This window comes from Dendrobates tinctorius, unplaced genomic scaffold, assembly GCF_039654945.1.
Source record: "Dendrobates tinctorius isolate UK_male_01 unplaced genomic scaffold, ASM3965494v1 ptg000019l, whole genome shotgun sequence".
Classification (NCBI taxonomy): domain Eukaryota; kingdom Metazoa; phylum Chordata; class Amphibia; order Anura; family Dendrobatidae; genus Dendrobates; species Dendrobates tinctorius.
The window spans coordinates 37,618,580-37,643,122 of record NW_027361687.1 but is presented as its reverse complement, the minus strand read 5'-3'; positions in this window follow the sequence as shown (position 1 = coordinate 37,643,122).

Sequence of the window (24,543 nt, the reverse complement as noted above, 5' to 3'; positions counted from 1 at the left end):
CATAATCATTTGATGTCATAATCATTGGATGATGTCATAATCATTTGATGTCACAATCATTGGATAATGTCATAATCATTTTGTTGATGTCATAATCATTTGATGATGTCATAATCATTTGATGATGTCATAATCATTTGATGTCATAATCATTGGATGATGTCATAATCATTTTGTTGATGTCATAATCATTTTGTTGATGTCATAATCATTGGATGATGTCATAATCCTTTTGTTGATGTCATAATCATTTGATGATGTCATAATCATTAGATGATGTCATAATCATTTTGTTGATGTCATAATCATTTGATGATGTCATAATCATTTGATGTCATAATCATTGGATGATGTCATAATCATTGGATGATGTCATAATCATTTTGTTGATGTCATAATCATTTGATGATGTCATTATCATTAGATGATGTCATAATCATTTTGTTGATGTCATAATCATTGGATGATGTCATAATCATTGGATGATGTCATAATCATTTTGTTGATGTCATAATCATTTGATGATGTCATAATCATTTGATGATGTCATAATCATTTGATTTCATAATCATTGGATGATGTCATAATCATTTGATGATGTCATAATGATTTTGTTGATGTCATAATCATTTGATGATGCCATAATCATTTTGTTGATGTCATAATCATTTGTTGATGTCATAATCATTTTGTTGATGTCATAATTTTTGGATGATGTCATAATCATTTTGTTGATGTCATAATCATTTGATTATGTCATAATCATTTGATGTCATAATCATTGGATGATGTCATAATCATTTTGTTGATTTCATAATCATTTGATGATGTCATAATCATTAGATGATGTCATAATCATTTTGTTGATGTCATAATCATTTGATGATGTCATAATCATTTGATGTCATAATCATTGGATGATGTCATAATCATTTTGTTGATGTCATAATCATTTGATGATGTCATAATCATTAGATGATGTCATAATCATTTTGTTGATGTCATAATCATTTGATGATGTCATAATCATTAGATGATGTCATAATCATTTTGTTGATGTCATAATCATTTGATGATGTCATAATCATTTGATGTCACAATCATTGGATGATGTCATAATCATTTTGTTGATGTCATAATCATTTGATGATGTCATAATCATTTGATGATGTCATAATCATTTTGTTGATGTCATAATCATTTGATGATGTCATAATCATTTGATGTCATAATCATTGGATGATGTCATAATCATTTTGTTGATGTCATAATTATTTTGTTGATGTCATAATCATTGGATGATGTCATAATCCTTTTGTTGATGTCATAATCATTTGATGATGTCATAATCATTAGATGATGTCATAATCATTTTGTTGATGTCATAATCATTTGATGATGTCATAATCATTGGTGTCATAATCATTGGATGATGTCATAATCATTGGATGATGTCATAATCATTTTGTTGATGTCATAATCATTTGATGATGTCATAATCATTAAATGATGTCATAATCATTTTGTTGATGTCATAATCATTTGATGATGTCATAATCATTGACGTCATAATCATTGGATGATGTCATAATCATTTTGTTGATGTCATAATCAATGGATGATGTCATAATCATTAGATGATGTCATAATCATTTTGTTGATGTCATAATCATTTGATGATATCATAATCATTTGATGATGTCATAATCATTTTGTTGATGTCATAATCATTTGATGATGTCATAATCAATTGATGTCATAATCATTGGATGATGTAATAATCATTTGATGTCATAATCATTTTATGATGTCATAATGATTTGATGATGTCATAATCATTTGATGTCATAATAATTGGATGATGTCATAATCATTTGATGATGTCATAATCGTTTTGTTGATGTCATAATCATTTTGTTGATGTCATAATCATTTTGTTGATGTCATAATCATTTGATGATGTCATAATCATTTGATGTCATAATCATTTTGTTGATGTCATAATCATTTGATGATGTCATAATCATTAGATGATGTCATAATCATTTTGCTGATGTCATAATCATTGGATGATGTCATAATCATTGGATGATGTCATAATCATTTTGTTGATGTCATAATCATTTGATGATGTCATAATCATTTGATGATGTCATAATCATTTGATGATGTCATAATCATTTTGTTGATGTCATAATCATTTGATGATGTCATAATCATTTGATGTCATAATCATTGGATGATGTCATAATCATTTTGTTGATGTCATAATCATTTTATGATGTCATAATCATTTTGTTGATGTCATAATCAATGGATGATGTCATAATCCTTTTGTTGATGTCATAATCATTTGATGATGTCATAATCATTAGATGATGTCATAATCATTTTGTTGATGTCATAATCATTTGATTATGTCATAATCATTTTGTTGATGTCATGATCATTTTGCTGATGTCATAATGATTTGATGATGTCATAATCATTTTGTTGATGTCATAATCATTTGATGATGTCATAATCATTAGATGATGTCATAATCATTTTGTTGATGTCATAATCATTTGATGATGTCATAATCATTAGATGATGTCATAATCATTTTGTTGATGTCATAATCATTTGATGATGTCATAATCATTTGATGTCACAATCATTGGATGATGTCATAATCATTTTGTTGATGTCATAATCATTTGATGATGTCATAATCATTTGATGATGTCATAATCATTTTGTTGATGTCATAATCATTTGATGATGTCATAATCATTTGATGTCATAATCATTGGATGATGTCATAATCATTTTGTTGATGTCATAATTATTTTGTTGATGTCATAATCATTGGATGATGTCATAATCCTTTTGTTGATGTCATAATCATTTGATGATGTCATAATCATTAGATGATGTCATAATCATTTTGTTGATGTCATAATCATTTGATGATGTCATAATCATTGGTGTCATAATCATTGGATGATGTCATAATCATTGGATGATGTCATAATCATTTTGTTGATGTCATAATCATTTGATGATGTCATAATCATTAAATGATGTCATAATCATTTTGTTGATGTCATAATCATTTGATGATGTCATAATCATTGACGTCATAATCATTGGATGATGTCATAATCATTTTGTTGATGTCATAATCAATGGATGATGTCATAATCATTAGATGATGTCATAATCATTTTGTTGATGTCATAATCATTTGATGATATCATAATCATTTGATGATGTCATAATCATTTTGTTGATGTCATAATCATTTGATGATGTCATAATCAATTGATGTCATAATCATTGGATGATGTAATAATCATTTGATGTCATAATCATTTTATGATGTCATAATGATTTGATGATGTCATAATCATTTGATGTCATAATAATTGGATGATGTCATAATCATTTGATGATGTCATAATCGTTTTGTTGATGTCATAATCATTTTGTTGATGTCATAATCATTTTGTTGATGTCATAATCATTTGATGATGTCATAATCATTTGATGTCATAATCATTTTGTTGATGTCATAATCATTTGATGATGTCATAATCATTAGATGATGTCATAATCATTTTGCTGATGTCATAATCATTGGATGATGTCATAATCATTGGATGATGTCATAATCATTTTGTTGATGTCATAATCATTTGATGATGTCATAATCATTTGATGATGTCATAATCATTTGATGATGTCATAATCATTTTGTTGATGTCATAATCATTTGATGATGTCATAATCATTTGATGTCATAATCATTGGATGATGTCATAATCATTTTGTTGATGTCATAATCATTTTATGATGTCATAATCATTTTGTTGATGTCATAATCAATGGATGATGTCATAATCCTTTTGTTGATGTCATAATCATTTGATGATGTCATAATCATTAGATGATGTCATAATCATTTTGTTGATGTCATAATCATTTGATTATGTCATAATCATTTTGTTGATGTCATGATCATTTTGTTGATGTCATAATGATTTGATGATGTCATAATCATTTTGTTGATGTCATAATCATTTGATGATGTCATAATCATTTGATGTCATAATCATTGAATGATGTCATAATCATTTTGTTGATGTCATAATCATTTGATGATGTCATAATCATTTGATGATGACATAATGATTTTGTTGATGTCATAATCATTTGATGATGCCATAATCATTTTGTTGATGTCATAATCATTTTATGATGTCATAATCATTTTGTTGATGTCATAATCATTTTGTTGATGTCATAATGATTTGATGATGTCATAATCATTTGATGTCATAATCATTGGATGATGTCATAATCATTTGATGTCACAATCATTGGATGATGTCATAATCATTTTGTTGATGTCATAATCATTTGATGATGTCATAATCATTTGATGATGTCATAATCATTTGATGTCATAATCATTGGATGATGTCATAATCATTTTGTTGATGTCATAATCATTTTGTTGATGTCATAATCATTGGATGATGTCATAATCCTTTTGTTGATGTCATAATCATTTGATGATGTCATAATCATTAGATGATGTCATAATCATTTTGTTGATGTCATAATCATTTGATGATGTCATAATCATTTGATGTCATAATCATTGGATGATGTCATAATCATTGGATGATGTCATAATCATTTTGTTGATGTCATAATCATTTGATGATGTCATAATCATTAAATGATGTCATAATCATTTTGTTGATGTCATAATCATTTGATGATGACATAATGATTTTGTTGATGTCATAATCATTTGATGATGCCATAATCATTTTGTTGATGTCATAATCATTTTATGATGTCATAATCATTTTGTTGATGTCATAATCATTTTGTTGATGTCATAATGATTTGATGATGTCATAATCATTTGATGTCATAATCATTGGATGATGTCATAATCATTTGATGTCACAATCATTGGATGATGTCATAATCATTTTGTTGATGTCATAATCATTTGATGATGTCATAATCATTTGATGATGTCATAATCATTTGATGTCATAATCATTGGATGATGTCATAATCATTTTGTTGATGTCATAATCATTTTGTTGATGTCATAATCATTGGATGATGTCATAATCCTTTTGTTGATGTCATAATCATTTGATGATGTCATAATCATTAGATGATGTCATAATCATTTTTTTGATGTCATAATCATTTGATGATGTCATAATCATTTGATGTCATAATCATTGGATGATGTCATAATCATTGGATGATGTCATAATCATTTTGTTGATGTCATAATCATTTGATGATGTCATAATCATTAGATGATGTCATAATCATTTTGTTGATGTCATAATCATTGGATGATGTCATAATCATTGGATGATGTCATAATCATTTTGTTGATGTCATAATCATTTGATGATGTCATAATCATTTGATGATGTCATAATCATTTGATTTCATAATCATTGGATGATGTCATAATCATTTGATGATGTCATAATGATTTTGTTGATGTCATAATCATTTGATGATGCCATAATCATTTTGTTGATGTCATAATCATTTGTTGATGTCATAATCATTGGATGATGTCATAATCATTGGATGATGTCATAATCATTTTGTTGATGTCATAATCATTTGATGATGTCATAATCATTAGATGATGTCATAATCATTTGATGATGTCATAATCATTTGATGTCATAATCATTTTGTTGATGTCATAATGATTTGATGATGTCATAATCATTTGATGATGTCATAATCATTAGATGATGTCATAATCATTTGATGATGTCATAATCGTGTTGTTGATGTCATAATCATTTTGTTGATGTCATAATCATTTTGTTGATGTCATAATCATTTGATGGTGTCATAATCATTTGATGTCATAATCATTTTGTTGATGTCATAATCATTTGACGATGTCATAATCATTTGATGTCATAATCATTGGATGATGTCATAATCATTTTGTTGATGTCATAATCATTTGATGATGTCATAATCATTAGATGATGTCATAATCATTTTGTTGATGTCATAATCATTGGATGATGTCATAATCATTGGATGATGTCATAATCATTTTGTTGATGTCATAATCATTTGATGATGTCATAATCATTTGATGATGTCATAATCATTTGATTTCATAATCATTGGATGATGTCATAATCATTTGATGATGTCATAATGATTTTGTTGATGTCATAATCATTTGATGATGCCATAATCATTTTGTTGATGTCATAATCATTTGTTGATGTCATAATCATTGGATGATGTCATAATCATTGGATGATGTCATAATCATTTTGTTGATGTCATAATCATTTGATGATGTCATAATCATTAGATGATGTCATAATCATTTGATGATGTCATAATCATTTGATGTCATAATCATTTTGTTGATGTCATAATGATTTGATGATGTCATAATCATTTGATGATGTCATAATCATTAGATGATGTCATAATCATTTTGTTGATGTCATAATCATTTGATGATGTCATAATCATTTTGTTGATGTCATAATGATTTGATGATATCATAATCATTTGATGTCATAATCATTGGATGATGTCATAATCATTTTGTTGATGTCATAATCATTTGATGATGTCATAATCATTTGATTTCATAATCATTGGATGATGTCATAATCATTTGATGATGTCATAATGATTTTGTTGATGTCATAATCATTTGATGATGCCATAATCATTTTGTTGATGTCATAATATTTTGATGATGTCATAATCATTGATGTCATAATCATTGGATGATGTCATATTCATTTTGTTGATGTCATAATCATTTGATGATGTCATAATCATTGGATGATGTCATAATCATTTTGTTGATGTCATAGTCATTGGATGATGTCATAATCATTAGATGATGTCCTAATCATTTTGTTGATGTCATAATCATATGATGATGTCATAATCATTTGATGTCATATTCATTTTGTTGATGTCATAATCATTTGATGATGTCATAATCATTTGATGTCATAATCATTTTGTTGATGTCATAATGATTTGATAATGTCATAATCATTTGATGTCATAATCATTTTGTTGATGTCATAATCATATGATGATGTCATAATCATTTGATGTCATAATCATTTTGTTGATGTCATAATCAATTGATGATGTCATAATCATTGGATGATGTCATAATCATTTTTTTGATGTCATAATCATTTGATGATGTCATAATCATTTTGTTGATGTCATAATCATTTGATGATGTCATAATCATTTGATGTCATAATCATTGGATGATGTCATAATCATTTTGTTGAAGTCATAATCATTTGATGATGTCATAATCATTTTGTTGATGTCATAATCATTTTGTTGATGTCATAATCATTGGATGATGTCATAATCATTTTGTTGATGTCATAATCATTTGATGATGTCATAATCATTTGATGTCATAATCATTGGATGATGTCATAATCATTTTGTTGATGTCATAATCATTTGATGATGTCATAATCATTTGATGTCATAATCATTGGATGATGTAATAATCATTTGATGTCATAATCATTTTATGATGTCATAATGATTTGATGATGTCATAATGATTTGATGATGTCATAATCATTTGATGTCATAATCATTGGATGATGTCATAATCATTTGATGATGTCATAATCGTTTTGTTGATGTCATAATCATTTTGTTGATGTCATAATCATTTTGTTGATGTCATAATCATTTGACGATGTCATAATCATTTGATGTCATAATCATTGGATGATGTCATAATCATTTTGTTGATGTCATAATCATTTGATGATGTCATAATCATTAGATGATGTCATAATCATTTTGTTGATGTCATAATCATTGGATGATGTCATAATCATTGGATGATGTCATAATCATTTTGTTGATGTCATAATCATATGATGATGTCATAATCATTTGATGTCATAATCATTTTGTTGATGTCATAATCAATTGATGATGTCATAATCATTGGATGATGTCATAATCATTTTTTTGATGTCATAATCATTTGATGATGTCATAATCATTTTGTTGATGTCATAATCATTTGATGATGTCATAATCATTTGATGTCATAATCATTGGATGATGTCATAATCATTTTGTTGAAGTCATAATCATTTGATGATGTCATAATCATTTTGTTGATGTCATAATCATTTTGTTGATGTCATAATCATTGGATGATGTCATAATCATTTTGTTGATGTCATAATCATTTGATGATGTCATAATCATTTGATGTCATAATCATTGGATGATGTCATAATCATTTTGTTGATGTCATAATCATTTGATGATGTCATAATCATTTGATGTCATAATCATTGGATGATGTAATAATCATTTGATGTCATAATCATTTTATGATGTCATAATGATTTGATGATGTCATAATGATTTGATGATGTCATAATCATTTGATGTCATAATCATTGGATGATGTCATAATCATTTGATGATGTCATAATCGTTTTGTTGATGTCATAATCATTTTGTTGATGTCATAATCATTTTGTTGATGTCATAATCATTTGACGATGTCATAATCATTTGATGTCATAATCATTGGATGATGTCATAATCATTTTGTTGATGTCATAATCATTTGATGATGTCATAATCATTAGATGATGTCATAATCATTTTGTTGATGTCATAATCATTGGATGATGTCATAATCATTGGATGATGTCATAATCATTTTGTTGATGTCATAATCATTTGATGATGTCATAATCATTTGATGTCATAATCATTGGATGATGTCATAATCATTTTGTTGATGTCATAATCATTTGATGATGTCATAATCATTAGATGATGTCATAATCATTTTGTTGATGTCATAATCATTGGATGATGTCATAATCATTGGATGATGTCATAATCATTTTGTTGATGTCATAATCATTTGATGATGTCATAATCATTTGATGTCATAATCATTGGATGATGTCATAATCATTTTGTTGATGTCATAATCATTTGATGATGTCATAATCATTTGATGATGTCATAATCATTTTGTTGATGTCATAATCATTTGATGATGTCATAATCATTTGATGTCATAATCATTTTGTTGATGTCATAATGATATGATGATGTCATAATCATTTTGTTGATGTCATAATCATTTTATGATGTCATAATCATTTTGTTGATGTCATAATCAATGGATGATGTCATAATCCTTTTGTTGATGTCATAATCATTTGATGATGTCGTAATCATTAGATGATGTCATAATCATTTTGTTGATGTCATAATCATTTGATGATGTCATAATCATTGATGTCATAATCATTGGATGATGTCATAATCATTTTGTTGATGTCATAATCATTGGATGATGTCATAATCATTAGATGATGTCATAATCATTTTGTTGATGTCATAATCATTTGATGATGTCATAATCATTTGATGTCATAATCATTTTGTTGATGTCATAATGATTTGATGATGTCATAATCATTTGATGATGTCATAATCATTAGATGATGTCATAATCATTTTGTTGATGTCATAATCATTTGATGATGTCATAATCATTTTGTTGATGTCATAATGATTTGATGATATCATAATCATTTGATGTCATAATCATTGGATGATGTCATAATCATTTGATGATGTCATAATCATTTGATGATGTCATAATCATTTGATTTCATAATCATTGGATGATGTCATAATCATTTGATGATGTCATAATGATTTTGTTGATGTCATAATCATTTGTTGATGCCATAATCATTTTGTTGATGTCATAATCATTTGATGATGTCATAATCATTGGATGATGTCATAATCATTTTGTTGATGTCATAATCATTTTGTTGATGTCATAATGATTTGATGATATCATAATCATTTGATGTCATAATCATTGGATGATGTCATAATCATTTTGTTGATGTCATAATCATTTGATGATGTCATAATCATTTGATTTCATAATCATTGGATGATGTCATAATCATTTGATGATGTCATAATGATTTTGTTGATGTCATAATCATTTGATGATGCCATAATCATTTTGTTGATGTCATAATCATTTGATGATGTCATAATCATTGATGTCATAATCATTGGATGATGTCATAATCATTTTGTTGATGTCATAATCATTTGATGATGTCATAATCATTTGATGATGTCATAATGATTTTGTTGATGTCATAATCATTTGATGATGCCATAATCATTTTGTTGATGTCATAATCATTTGATGATGTCAATCATTAGATGATGTTATAATCATTTTGTTAATGTCATAATCATTTGATGATGTCATAATCATTTGATGTCATAATCATTTTGTTGATGTCATAATCATTTGATGATGTCATAATCATTTGATGATGTCATAATCATTAGATGATGTCATAATCATTTTGTTGATGTCATAATCATTTGATGATGTCATAATCATTTGATGATGTCATAATCATTTTGTTGATGTCATAATCATTTGATGATGTCATAATCATTTGATGTCATAATCATTGGATGATGTCATAATCATTTTGTTGATGTCATAATCATTTTATGATGTCATAATCATTTTGTTGATGTCATAATCATTGGATGATGTCATAATCCTTTTGTTGATGTCATAATCATTAGATGATGTCATATTCATTAGTTGATGTCATAATCATTTTGTTGATGTCATAATCATTTGATGATGTCATAATCATTGATGTCATAATCATTGGATGATGCCATAATCATTGGATGATGTCATAATCATTTTGTTGATGTCATAATCATTTGATGATGTCATAATCATTAAATGATGTCATAATCATTTTGTTGATGTCATAATCATTTGATGATGCCACAATCATTTTGTTGATGTCATAATCATTTTATGATGTCATAATCATTTTGTTGATGTCATAATCATTTTGTTGATGTCATAATGATTTGATGATGTCATAATCATTTGATGTCATAATCATTGGATGATGTCATAATCATTTTGTTGATGTCATAATCATTTGATGATGTCGTAATCATTAGATGATGTCATAATCATTTTGTTGATGTCATAATCATTTGATGATGTCATAATTATTGATGTCATAATCATTGGTGATGTCATAATCATTTTGTTGATGTCATAATCATTGGATGATGTCATAATCATTAGATGATGTCATAATCATTTTGTTGATGTCATAATCATTTGATGATGTCATAATCATTTGATGTCATAATCATTTTGTTGATGTCATAATGATTTGATGATGTCATAATCATTTGATGATGTCATAATCATTAGATGATGTCATAATCATTTTGTTGATGTCATAATCATTTGATGATGTCATAATCATTTTGTTGATGTCATAATGATTTGATGATATCATAATCATTTGATGTCATAATCATTGGATGATGTCATAATCATTTTGTTGATGTCATAATCATTTGATGATGTCATAATCATTTGATTTCATAATCATTGGATGATGTCATAATCATTTGATGATGTCATAATGATTTTGTTGATGTCATAATCATTTGATGATGCCATAATCATTTTGTTGATGTCATAATATTTTGATGATGTCATAATCATTGATGTCATAATCATTGGATGATGTCATATTCATTTTGTTGATGTCATAATCATTTGATGATGTCATAATCATTGGATGATGTCATAATCATTTTGTTGATGTCATAGTCATTGGATGATGTCATAATCATTAGATGATGTCCTAATCATTTTGTTGATGTCATAATCATATGATGATGTCATAATCATTTGATGTCATATTCATTTTGTTGATGTCATAATCATTTGATGATGTCATAATCATTTGATGTCATAATCATTTTGTTGATGTCATAATGATTTGATAATGTCATAATCATTTGATGTCATAATCATTTTGTTGATGTCATAATCATATGATTATGTCATAATCATTTGATGTCATAATCATTTTGTTGATGTCATAATCAATTGATGATGTCATAATCATTGGATGATGTCATAATCATTTTTTTGATGTCATAATCATTTGATGATGTCATAATCATTTTGTTGATGTCATAATCATTTGATGATGTCATAATCATTTGATGTCATAATCATTGGATGATGTCATAATCATTTTGTTGAAGTCATAATCATTTGATGATGTCATAATCATTTTGTTGATGTCATAATCATTTTGTTGATGTCATAATCATTGGATGATGTCATAATCATTTTGTTGATGTCATAATCATTTGATGATGTCATAATCATTTGATGTCATAATCATTGGATGATGTCATAATCATTTTGTTGATGTCATAATCATTTGATGATGTCATAATCATTTGATGTCATAATCATTGGATGATGTAATAATCATTTGATGTCATAATCATTTTATGATGTCATAATGATTTGATGATGTCATAATGATTTGATGATGTCATAATCATTTGATGTCATAATCATTGGATGATGTCATAATCATTTGATGATGTCATAATCGTTTTGTTGATGTCATAATCATTTTGTTGATGTCATAATCATTTTGTTGATGTCATAATCATTTGACGATGTCATAATCATTTGATGTCATAATCATTGGATGATGTCATAATCATTTTGTTGATGTCATAATCATTTGATGATGTCATAATCATTAGATGATGTCATAATCATTTTGTTGATGTCATAATCATTGGATGATGTCATAATCATTGGATGATGTCATAATCATTTTGTTGATGTCATAATCATTTGATGATGTCATAATCATTTGATGTCATAATCATTGGATGATGTCATAATCATTTTGTTGATGTCATAATCATTTGATGATGTCATAATCATTTGATGTCATAATCATTGGATGATGTCATAATCATTTTGTTGATGTCATAATCATTGGATGATGTCATAATCATTTTGTTGATGTCATAATGATTTGATGATATCATAATCATTTGATGTCATAATCATTGGATGATGTCATAATCATTTGATGATGTCATAATCATTTGATGATGTCATAATCATTTGATTTCATAATCATTGGATGATGTCATAATCATTTGATGATGTCATAATGATTTTGTTGATGTCATAATCATTTGATGATGCCATAATCATTTTGTTGATGTCATAATCATTTGATGATGTCATAATCATTGGATGATGTCATAATCATTTTGTTGATGTCATAATCATTTTGTTGATGTCATAATGATTTGATGATATCATAATCATTTGATGTCATAATCATTGGATGATGTCATAATCATTTTGTTGATGTCATAATCATTTGATGATGTCATAATCATTTGATTTCATAATCATTGGATGATGTCATAATCATTTGATGATGTCATAATGATTTTGTTGATGTCATAATCATTTGATGATGCCATAATCATTTTGTTGATGTCATAATCATTTGATGATGTCATAATCATTGATGTCATAATCATTGGATGATGTCATAATCATTTTGTTGATGTCATAATCATTTGATGATGTCATAATCATTTGATGATGTCATAATGATTTTGTTGATGTCATAATCATTTGATGATGCCATAATCATTTTGCTGATGTCATAATCATTTGATGATGTCAATCATTAGATGATGTTATAATCATTTTGTTAATGTCATAATCATTTGATGATGTCATAATCATTTGATGTCATAATCATTTTGTTGATGTCATAATCATTTGATGATGTCATAATCATTTGATGATGTCATAATCATTAGATGATGTCATAATCATTTTGTTGATGTCATAATCATTTGATGATGTCATAATCATTTGATGTCATAATCATTGGATGATGTCATAATCATTTTGTTGATGTCATAATCATTTGATGATGTCATAATCATTTGATGATGTCATAATCATTTTGTTGATGTCATAATCATTTGATGATGTCATAATCATTTGATGTCATAATCATTGGATGATGTCATAATCATTTTGTTGATGTCATAATCATTTTATGATGTCATAATCATTTTGTTGATGTCATAATCATTGGATGATGTCATAATCCTTTTGTTGATGTCATAATCATTAGATGATGTCATATTCATTAGTTGATGTCATAATCATTTTGTTGATGTCATAATCATTTGATGATGTCATAATCATTGATGTCATAATCATTGGATGATGCCATAATCATTGGATGATGTCATAATCATTTTGTTGATGTCATAATCATTTGATGATGTCATAATCATTAAATGATGTCATAATCATTTTGTTGATGTCATAATCATTTGATGATGCCACAATCATTTTGTTGATGTCATAATCATTTTATGATGTCATAATCATTTTGTTGATGTCATAATCATTTTGTTGATGTCATAATGATTTGATGATGTCATAATCATTTGATGTCATAATCATTGGATGATGTCATAATCTCTTTGTTGATGTCATAATCATTTGATGATGTCGTAATCATTAGATGATGTCATAATCATTTTGTTGATGTCATAATCATTTGATGATGTCATAATTATTGATGTCATAATCATTGGATGATGTCATAATCATTTTGTTGATGTCATAATCATTGGATGATGTCATAATCATTAGATGATGTCATAATCATTTTGTTGATGTCATAATCATTTGATGATGTCATAATCATTTGATGTCATAATCATTTTGTTGATGTCATAATGATTTGATGATGTCATAATCATTTGATGATGTCATAATCATTAGATGATGTCATAATCATTTTGTTGATGTCATAATCATTTGATGATGTCATAATCATTTTGTTGATGTCATAATGATTTGATGATATCATAATCATTTGATGTCATAATCATTGGATGATGTCATAATCATTTTGTTGATGTCATAATCATTTGATGATGTCATAATCATTTGATTTCATAATCATTGGATGATGTCATAATCATTTGATGATGTCATAATGATTTTGTTGATGTCATAATCATTTGATGATGCCATAATCATTTTGTTGATGTCATAATATTTTGATGATGTCATAATCATTGATGTCATAATCATTGGATGATGTCATATTCATTTTGTTGATGTCATAATCATTTGATGATGTCATAATCATTGGATGATGTCATAATCATTTTGTTGATGTCATAGTCATTGGATGATGTCATAATCATTAGATGATGTCCTAATCATTTTGTTGATGTCATAATCATATGATGATGTCATAATCATTTGATGTCATATTCATTTTGTTGATGTCATAATCATTTGATGATGTCATAATCATTTGATGTCATAATCATTTTGTTGATGTCATAATGATTTGATAATGTCATAATCATTTGATGTCATAATCATTTTGTTGATGTCATAATCATATGATGATGTCATAATCATTTGATGTCATAATCATTTTGTTGATGTCATAATCAATTGATGATGTCATAATCATTGGATGATGTCATAATCATTTTTTTGATGTCATAATCATTTGATGATGTCATAATCATTTTGTTGATGTCATAATCATTTGATGATGTCATAATCATTTGATGTCATAATCATTGGATGATGTCATAATCATTTTGTTGAAGTCATAATCATTTGATGATGTCATAATCATTTTGTTGATGTCATAATCATTTTGTTGATGTCATAATCATTGGATGATGTCATAATCATTTTGTTGATGTCATAATCATTTGATGATGTCATAATCATTTGATGTCATAATCATTGGATGATGTCATAATCATTTTGTTGATGTCATAATCATTTGATGATGTCATAATCATTTGATGTCATAATCATTGGATGATGTAATAATCATTTGATGTCATAATCATTTTATGATGTCATAATGATTTGATGATGTCATAATGATTTGATGATGTCATAATCATTTGATGTCATAATCATTGGATGATGTCATAATCATTTGATGATGTCATAATCGTTTTGTTGATGTCATAATCATTTTGTTGATGTCATAATCATTGGATGATGTCATAATCATTTTGTTGATGTCATAATCATTTGATGATGTCATAATCATTTGATGTCATAATCATTGGATGATGTCATAATCATTTTGTTGATGTCATAATCATTTGATGATGTCATAATCATTTGATGTCATAATCATTGGATGATGTAATAATCATTTGATGTCATAATCATTTTATGATGTCATAATGATTTGATGATGTCATAATCATTTGACGATGTCATAATCATTTGATGTCATAATCATTGGATGATGTCATAATCATTTTGTTGATGTCATAATCATTTGATGATGTCATAATCATTAGATGATGTCATAATCATTTTGTTGATGTCATAATCATTGGATGATGTCATAATCATTGGATGATGTCATAATCATTTTGTTGATGTCATAATCATTTGATGATGTCATAATCATTTGATGTCATAATCATTGGATGATGTCATAATCATTTTGTTGATGTCATAATCATTTGATGATGTCATAATCATTAGATGATGTCATAATCATTTTGTTGATGTCATAATCATTGGATGATGTCATAATCATTGGATGATGTCATAATCATTTTGTTGATGTCATAATCATTTGATGATGTCATAATCATTTGATGTCATAATCATTGGATGATGTCATAATCATTTTGTTGATGTCATAATCATTTGATGATGTCATAATCATTTGATGATGTCATAATCATTTTGTTGATGTCATAATCATTTGATGATGTCATAATCATTTGATGTCATAATCATTTTGTTGATGTCATAATGATATGATGATGTCATAATCATTTTGTTGATGTCATAATCATTTTATGATGTCATAATCATTTTGTTGATGTCATAATCAATGGATGATGTCATAATCCTTTTGTTGATGTCATAATCATTTGATGATGTCGTAATCATTAGATGATGTCATAATCATTTTGTTGATGTCATAATCATTTGATGATGTCATAATCATTGATGTCATAATCATTGGATGATGTCATAATCATTTTGTTGATGTCATAATCATTGGATGATGTCATAATCATTAGATGATGTCATAATCATTTTGTTGATGTCATAATCATTTGATGATGTCATAATCATTTGATGTCATAATCATTTTGTTGATGTCATAATGATTTGATGATGTCATAATCATTTGATGATGTCATAATCATTAGATGATATCATAATCATTTTGTTGATGTCATAATCATTTGATGATGTCATAATCATTTTGTTGATGTCATAATGATTTGATGATATCATAATCATTTGATGTCATAATCATTGGATGATGTCATAATCATTTGATGATGTCATAATCATTTGATGATGTCATAATCATTTGATTTCATAATCATTGGATGATGTCATAATCATTTGATGATGTCATAATGATTTTGTTGATGTCATAATCATTTGATGATGCCATAATCATTTTGTTGATGTCATAATCATTTGATGATGTCATAATCATTGGATGATGTCATAATCATTTTGTTGATGTCATAATCATTTTGTTGATGTCATAATGATTTGATGATATCATAATCATTTGATGTCATAATCATTGGATGATGTCATAATCATTTTGTTGATGTCATAATCATTTGATGATGTCATAATCATTTGATTTCATAATCATTGGATGATGTCATAATCATTTGATGATGTCATAATGATTTTGTTGATGTCATAATCATTTGATGATGCCATAATCATTTTGTTGATGTCATAATCATTTGATGATGTCATAATCATTGATGTCATAATCATTGGATGATGTCATAATCATTTTGTTGATGTCATAATCATTTGATGATGTCATAATCATTTGATGATGTCATAATGATTTTGTTGATGTCATAATCATTTGATGATGCCATAATCATTTTGTTGATGTCATAATCATTTGATGATGTCAATCATTAGATGATGTTATAATCATTTTGTTAATGTCATAATCATTTGATGATGTCATAATCATTTGATGTCATAATCATTTTGTTGATGTCATAATCATTTGATGATGTCATAATCATTTGATGATGTCATAATCATTAGATGATGTCATAATCATTTTGTTGATGTCATAATCATTTGATGATGTCATAATCATTTGATGTCATAATCATTGGATGATGTCATAATCATTTTGTTGATGTCATAATCATTTGATGATGTCATAATCATTTTGTTGATGTCATAATCATTTGATGATGTCATAATCATTTGATGTCATAATCATTGGATGATGTCATAATCATTTTGTTGATGTCATAATCATTTTATGATGTCATAATCATTTTGTTGATGTCATAATCATTGGATGATGTCATAATCCTTTTGTTGATGTCATAATCATTAGATGATGTCATAATCATTAGTTGATGTCATAATCATTTTGTTGATGTCATAATCATTTGATGATGTCATAATCATTGATGTCATAATCATTGGATGATGCCATAATCATTGGATGATGTCATAATCATTTTGTTGATGTCATAATCATTGGATGATGTCATAATCATTAGATGATGTCTTAATCATTTTGTTGATGTCATAATCATTTGATGATGTCATAATCATTTGATGTCATAATCATTTTGTTGATGTCATAATGATTTGATGATGTCATAATCATTTGATGATGTCATAATCATTAGATGATGTCATAATCATTTTGTTGATGTCATAATCATTTTGTTGATGTCATAATCATTTTGTTGATGTCATAATGATTTGATGATATCATAATCATTTGATGTCATAATCATTGGATGATGTCATAATCATTTGATTTCATAATCATTGGATGATGTCATAATCATTTGATGATGTCATAATGATTTTGTTGATGTCATAATCATTTGATGATGCCATAATCATTTTGTTGATGTCATAATATTTTGATGATGTCATAATCATTGATGTCATAATCATTGGATGATGTCATATTCATTTTGTTGATGTCATAATCATTTGATGATGTCATAATCATTGGATGATGTCATAATCATTTTGTTGATGTCATAGTCATTGGATGATGTCATAATCATTAGATGATGTCCTAATCATTTTGTTGATGTCATAATCATATGATGATGTCATAATCATTTGATGTCATATTCATTTTGTTGATGTCATAATCATTTGATGATGTCATAATCATTTGATGTCATAATCATTTTGTTGATGTCATAATCATATGATGATGTCATAATCATTTGATGTCATATTCATTTTGTTGATGTCATAATCATTTGATGATGTCATAATCATTTGATGTCATAATCATTTTGTTGATGTCATAATCAATTGATGATGTCATAATCATTGGATGATGTCATAATCATTTTTTTGATGTCATAATCATTTGATGATGTCATAATCATTTTGTTGATGTCATAATCATTTGATGATGTCATAATCATTTGATGTCATAATCATTGGATGATGTCATAATCATTTTGTTGAAGTCATAATCATTTGATGATGTCATAATCATTTTGTTGATGTCATAATCATTTTGTTGATGTCATAATTTTTGGATGATGTCATAATCATTTTGTTGATGTCATAATCATTTGATTATGTCATAATCATTTGATGTCATAATCATTGGATGATGTCATAATCATTTTGTTGATTTCATAATCATTTGATGATGTCATAATCATTAGATGATGTCATAATCATTTTGTTGATGTCATAATCATTTGATGATGTCATAATCATTTGATGTCATAATCATTGGATGATGTCATAATCATTTTGTTGATGTCATAATCATTTGATGATGTCATAATCATTAGATGATGTCATAATCATTTTGTTGATGTCATAATCATTTGATGATGTCATAATCATTAGATGATGTCATAATCATTTTGTTGATGTCATAATCATTTGATGATGTCATAATCATTTGATGTCACAATCATTGGATGATGTCATAATCATTTTGTTGATGTCATAATCATTTGATGATGTCATAATCATTTGATGATGTCATAATCATTTTGTTGATGTCATAATCATTTGATGATGTCATAATCATTTGATGTCATAATCATTGGATGATGTCATAATCATTTTGTTGATGTCATAATTATTTTGTTGATGTCATAATCATTGGATGATGTCATAATCCTTTTGTTGATGTCATAATCATTTGATGATGTCATAATCATTAGATGATGTCATAATCATTTTGTTGATGTCATAATCATTTGATGATGTCATAATCATTGGTGTCATAATCATTGGATGATGTCATAATCATTGGATGATGTCATAATCATTTTGTTGATGTCATAATCATTTGATGATGTCATAATCATTAAATGATGTCATAATCATTTTGTTGATGTCATAATCATTTGATGATGTCATAATCATTGATGTCATAATCATTGGATGATGTCATAATCATTTTGTTGATGTCATAATCAATGGATGATGTCATAATCATTTGATGATGCCATAATCATTTTGTTGATGTCATAATCATTTGATGATGTCATAATCATTGATGTCATAATCATTGGATGATGTCATAATCATTTTGTTGATGTCATAATCATTTGATGATGTCATAATCATTTGATGATGTCATAATGATTTTGTTGATGTCATAATCATTTGATGATGCCATAATCATTTTGTTGATGTCATAATCATTTGATGATGTCAATCATTAGATGATGTTATAATCATTTTGTTAATGTCATAATCATTTGATGATGTCATAATCATTTGATGTCATAATCATTTTGTTGATGTCATAATCATTTGATGATGTCATAATCATTTGATGATGTCATAATCATTAGATGATGTCATAATCATTTTGTTGATGTCATAATCATTTGATGATGTCATAATCATTTGATGTCATAATCATTGGATGATGTCATAATCATTTTGTTGATGTCATAATCATTTGATGATGTCATAATCATTTGATGATGTCATAATCATTTTGTTGATGTCATAATCATTTGATGATGTCATAATCATTTGATGTCATAATCATTGGATGATGTCATAATCATTTTGTTGATGTCATAATCATTTTATGATGTCATAATCATTTTGTTGATGTCATAATCATTGGATGATGTCATAATCCTTTTGTTGATGTCATAATCATTAGATGATGTCATAATCATTAGTTGATGTCATAATCATTTTGTTGATGTCATAATCATTTGATGATGTCATAATCATTGATGTCATAATCATTGGATGATGCCATAATCATTGGATGATGTCATAATCATTTTGTTGATGTCATAATCATTTGATGATGTCATAATCATTAAATGATGTCATAATCATTTTGTTGATGTCATAATCATTTGATGATGCCACAATCATTTTGTTGATGTCATAATCATTTTATGATGTCATAATCATTTTGTTGATGTCATAATCATTTTGTTGATGTCATAATGATTTGATGATGTCATAATCATTTGATGTCATAATCATTGGATGATGTCATAATCATTTTGTTGATGTCATAATCATTTGATGATGTCGTAATCATTAGATGATGTCATAATCATTTTGTTGATGTCATAATCATTTGATGATGTCATAATTATTGATGTCATAATCATTGGATGATGTCATAATCATTTTGTTGATGTCATAATCATTGGATGATGTCATAATCATTAGATGATGTCATAATCATTTTGTTGATGTCATAATCATTTGATGATGTCATAATCATTTGATGTCATAATCATTTTGTTGATGTCATAATGATTTGATGATGTCATAATCATTTGATGATGTCATAATCATTAGATGATGTCATAATCATTTTGTTGATGTCATAATCATTTTGTTGATGTCATAATCATTTTGTTGATGTCATAATGATTTGATGATATCATAATCATTTGATGTCATAATCATTGGATGATGTCATAATCATTTTGTTGATGTCATAATCATTTGATGATGTCATAATCATTTGATTTCATAATCATTGGATGATGTCATAATCATTTGATGATGTCATAATGATTTTGTTGATGTCATAATCATTTGATGATGCCATAATCATTTTGTTGATGTCATAATATTTTGATGATGTCATAATCATTGATGTCATAATCATTGGATGATGTCATATTCATTTTGTTGATGTCATAATCATTTGATGATGTCATAATCATTGGATGATGTCATAATCATTTTGTTGATGTCATAGTCATTGGATGATGTCATAATCATTAGATGATGTCCTAATCATTTTGTTGATGTCATAATCATATGATGATGTCATAATCATTTGATGTCATATTCATTTTGTTGATGTCATAATCATTTGATGATGTCATAATCATTTGATGTCATAATCATTTTGTTGATGTCATAATGATTTGATAATGTCATAATCATTTGATGTCATAATCATTTTGTTGATGTCATAATCATATGATGATGTCATAATCATTTGATGTCATATTCATTTTGTTGATGTCATAATCATTTGATGATGTCATAATCATTTGATGTCATAATCATTTTGTTGATGTCATAATCAATTGATGATGTCATAATCATTGGATGATGTCATAATCATTTTTTTGATGTCATAATCATTTGATGATGTCATAATCATTTTGTTGATGTCATAATCATTTGATGATGTCATAATCATTTGATGTCATAATCATTGGATGATGTCATAATCATTTTGTTGAAGTCATAATCATTTGATGATGTCATAATCATTTTGTTGATGTCATAATCATTTTGTTGATGTCATAATTTTTGGATGATGTCATAATCATTTTGTTGATGTCATAATCATTTGATTATGTCATAATCATTTGATGTCATAATCATTGGATGATGTCATAATCATTTTGTTGATTTCATAATCATTTGATGATGTCATAATCATTAGATGATGTCATAATCATTTTGTTGATGTCATAATCATTTGATGATGTCATAATCATTTGATGTCATAATCATTGGATGATGTCATAATCATTTTGTTGATGTCATAATCACTTGATGATGTCATAATCATTAGATGATGTCATAATCATTTTGTTGATGTCATAATCATTTGATGATGTCATAATCATTAGATGATGTCATAATCATTTTGTTGATGTCATAATCATTTGATGATGTCATAATCATTTGATGTCACAATCATTGGATGATGTCATAATCATTTTGTTGATGTCATAATCATTTGATGATGTCATAATCATTTGATGATGTCATAATCATTTTGTTGATGTCATAATCATTTGATGATGTCATAATCATTTGATGTCATAATCATTGGATGATGTCATAATCATTTTGTTGATGTCATAATTATTTTGTTGATGTCATAATCATTGGATGATGTCATAATCCTTTTGTTGATGTCATAATCATTTGATGATGTCATAATCATTAGATGATGTCATAATCATTTTGTTGATGTCATAATCATTTGATGATGTCATAATCATTGGTGTCATAATCATTGGATGATGTCATAATCATTGGATGATGTCATAATCATTTTGTTGATGTCATAATCATTTGATGATGTCATAATCATTAAATGATGTCATAATCATTTTGTTGATGTCATAATCATTTGATGATGTCATAATCATTGATGTCATAATCATTGGATGATGTCATAATCATTTTGTTGATGTCATAATCAATGGATGATGTCATAATCATTAGATGATGTCATAATCATTTTGTTGATGTCATAATCATTTGATGATATCATAATCATTTGATGATGTCATAATCATTTTGTTGATGTCATAATCATTTGATGATGTCATAATCAATTGATGTCATAATCATTGGATGATGTAATAATCATTTGATGTCATAATCATTTTATGATGTCATAATGATTTGATGATGTCATAATCATTTGATGTCATAATAATTGGATGATGTCATAATCATTTGATGATGTCATAATCGTTTTGTTGATGTCATAATAATTTTGTTGATGTCATAATCATTTTGTTGATGTCATAATCATTTGATGATGTCATAATCATTTGATGTCATAATCATTTTGTTGATGTCATAATCATTTGATGATGTCATAATCATTAGATGATGTCATAATCATTTTGTTGATGTCATAATCATTGGATGATGTCATAATCATTGGATGATGTCATAATCATTTTGTTGATGTCATAATCATTTGATGATGTCATAATCATTTGATGTCATAATCATTGGATGATGTCATAATCATTTTGTTGATGTCATAATCATTTGATGATGTCATAATCATTTGATGATGTCATAATCATTTTGTTGATGTCATAATCATTTGATGATGTCATAATCATTTGATGTCATAATCATTGGATGATGTCATAATCATTTTGTTGATGTCATAATCATTTTATGATGTCATAATCATTTTGTTGATGTCATAATCAATGGATGAT